Raw genomic sequence first — 3,554 nt, 5'->3', positions numbered from 1 at the left:
TGAGGTAGCTCTAAATTATATATGGAAAAAAATAAACTTAGACCATGATTTTTTAATGAAATTATTCAAAATTAAAAGTTTTTACAACTTAAGATTGATCAAGAAGAATGTGATTGTTTAAATATGCCTTCCATTCCTTCATTCTTACACACAACTTTGAAATAGGTGTTAAAAACTGAAACATGGTGTCTTCTACTGTAGTCAACTTGGAATCCTGTCTTATAAGACATACACACCTCTTGACACCATGGGCCATATGGCTGAGGGTTCTTCCCCCATATTTTTTTTTTACCACCAAGCAATATGGAACCTTTATTTTTAAGGTAATTTCTGTACATCTGGAGCATGAGAGTAATCCTTTTACAAATGGAACTGATTACTAGAATAAACGACGACAAAACCAAACTGGCATTTGATGTGAATCCAGAGGAGTTTAAGCTTCAAATCCAGCCAAGAAGTTTGTGTTACAATCTCTTTCAGCTTAGCATCTGATTGTTCTGAGATCTTTCCATCGGTCCTTATATTGCCTAAGAGGGCTTGGTGATAACATGAGCCAAGAAATCATGCTCAAACTTTGTGATCTTGCTGGGCTCCAAATTATCAAGATATCCTCTGACACCAGCATAAATAACAGCCACTTGTTCTTCAACAGCCATGGGAGAACACTGTCCTTGCTTCAGCAACCCAGTCAGTCACACGCCGTGACTCAAGGGTTGTTGACACCATCAAGGTCAGAACTGAATTGAGCAAAAGCAGCAACTTCACGATACTGAGCCAATCCCAGCTTCATGGTACCTGCCACCTGCTTCATGGCACTCGTTTGGGCAACAGATCCAACACAGGACACAGACAAACTGACATTAATAGCAGGGTGGATACCTTTGTAGAACAATTCTGTTTGCAAGATCTGTCCATCAGTGATGGAAATGACATTTGTTGGAATGTAAGCAGACACATCACCAGCTTGCGTTTCTGACTGGTAAAGCAGTCAAGGAGCCACCACCAAAAGAATTGTTCATTTTGGCTGCTCTCTCTAGCAGACGGGAGTGTAGGTAAAACACATCATCAGGATAGGCCTCACGACCAGGGGCCCGGCGGAGCAGCAGAGACATCTGACGATAAGCAACAGCCTGTTTGGATAAGTCATCATAGATGATCAAAGCATGTTTGCTGTTATCTCTAAAATATTCTCCCATAGAATATCCAGAACAAGGAGCCAGGTAGTTAAGTGGAGCAGCATCAGAAGCAGTAGCTGACACCACAATGGTGTACTTCATGGCATCTGCATCTGTAAGTCTCTTCACCAACTGGGCAACAGTAGACCTCTTCCGACCAATATCAATGTAGATACAGTATAACTTCTTCTTTTCATCAGTTCCATCATTGAGATGTTTCTGATTAATGATTGTGTCAATAGCAATTGATGTTTTGCCAGTTTGCCAGTCACCGATAATCAGCTCACGCTGACCACGACCAATTGGCACCAAGCTATCCACAGCCTTAATGCCAGTCTTCATTGGTTCACGCACAGAGATTGAAGGAATGATCCCAGGGCCTTTCAGGCCAACTCACCTACGGGTCTTGGAACCAATGGGACCCTTTCCATCAATGGCATTACCAAGGGCATCTACAACATGGCCCAGTAGCTCCTTGCCAACTGGAACATCCACAGTGGCTTCTGTTCTTTTCACAATATCTCCTTCCTTAATTAGTTTATCATTTCCAAACACAACAACACCAACCTTGTCAGGTCCCAAGTTCAGAGACATACTCTTTAAGCCTGAAGAAAACACTACCATTTCTTTGGCCTGAACATTCCATGTACACGGGCAATACCATCACTCCTGCTTAGGACATGCCCAGTCTCTCCAAGGTCAACAGAGGTATCAGCTCCACGAATACGCTCTTCAAGGACAGAGGACACTTGGGCAGTGCCAGTCTTCTGAAGACGAGTGTCAGAGGCATGGAGGTTCCTTGCAGCAATGAAGGATGATCTCAAAGCCTTTTTGGAGACCAGCCCAGCCCACCGAGGGAGGACACAGGCCACAGCCGGGGTGACGCGCACAGACAGCATCTCTGCAGTTTCTCTCGGGTGGTTCCTCTGCAGCCACAGCCTCCAGACTGACTGGGCTTCCTCCATATTTTAAATATGACTTATGTCTACCAAATGTAGCAGAGATCACACGGCTAAGACAGCACAGAAAAGAGAAGGGAGGACTGTGCACTGAGTAATACTGAGCCTATTATGTATCAGGTATTGTAACAGACATTTTCTGTGAGACAGATGTTGCCCCTAAATTTCAAATGAGGAAACACATTCAGAAATGTTACATAAGTGACCTAGGTCACACTGCTAATTATGTGGATGTTGGGATTCATAATCTGTCACTAAATTCCATGCTAATGTTTCTATATCGTGCTGCCTCTCCAGCATGTTAAAGCAGGCTAAGTTTTCAAACAACCACAGAGAAGAAGGTGTTGGACGTGACCATAAAATCTGCAAGTGAGCAATATAAAAGATTATGACAAAGTTAGTTAACCACAAGCCTGAGCTTCAGTTCTCTCAACATTTCACTAGGTATTTATGAATGTATTACTCTAGAGAAAGACTCTATACTTGTAAGTATATTCTTGGAATTTGTGTGGAAACCAAGTCAAGATTCCATTTCTTCCCCCCAAATGCCTTAAGGTCTTTTTTTTTTTGCCCCAAGGTCTTTAATGCCTCCCATTATTTTGTTTCTTATTTTCTATCCCTTTCTCTCATAAAATTCAGAATTGACTCTATATCAGGGTTTCTTCACCTTGGCACAGGCTCACCTTTCAGAGTCCTGATAGTTTGGAGGATAGAGGTATCACAGGGGCCAGTGAGAAGGAGCTTTGCAATGACTCATGATTAGATGGTATCATCTCCAACGAGGTACCAGGCAGTAGGACAGGATGGGTTTCTGTGTCTTATTGGTCATGGATACATTTCATGGCATCCTCCGCACTTGTACCACTGCCATCACAGAACTTACAGGATTACAAAGAACTCAGTATTACAAAGAACGGCCCTACTCTCTTTTCTACACTGCTATGTCTTTGACCCTGTCAAAAATTGTTACATTTGATGAATATAGAGCATATTTTAAAAGAAAAAGAAAAAAACCTCATTCGAATAGCTAATAGTGTCAAGAGACATGCCATCTCTCACACGATAGGAATTCAGAATTGACTCCAGATCAAGGTTTCTTCACCTTGACACTATTGACATTTTGAACAGATGATTCTCAGTAAGAATTACGAAGTGGGTGGTCTGTATCCCCCAACCCCAACCCTCCTCCCCTAGCTAAGTTCTACTCATCTTTCAGGTTCCTGCTTAAACATTATTTTCTCTGAGTAGTCTTCCCAGCCTTCCTGCACTCTAGTTGACATATCCCCTCCAATTTGCTTCCAAGGCACTCTGAGCTTTCCCCACTGAATACCGTTGTAATGGTCCATTTATTTAGAGGATGAGGCAGAGAATTCGCATAAAACTCTATTTTATCTAATTCCTCATTCATTGTTTTTCTCCT

At 42.2% G+C, this 3,554-nt stretch overlaps 1 pseudogene; it reads right to left on the bottom strand.

The window, feature by feature from the left end:
- Window positions 1-280: 280 nt before the first annotated feature.
- LOC121476581 lies at window positions 281-2,074 on the bottom strand (annotated as a pseudogene).
- Window positions 2,075-3,554: the final 1,480 nt, after the last annotated feature.

The sequence above is a fragment of the Vulpes lagopus genome, chromosome 15 (genome assembly GCF_018345385.1).
Source record: "Vulpes lagopus strain Blue_001 chromosome 15, ASM1834538v1, whole genome shotgun sequence".
Classification (NCBI taxonomy): Eukaryota; Metazoa; Chordata; class Mammalia; order Carnivora; family Canidae; genus Vulpes; species Vulpes lagopus.
The sequence above is the reverse complement of the archived record's forward strand: the minus strand, read 5'-3'. Positions and strand labels throughout refer to the sequence as shown.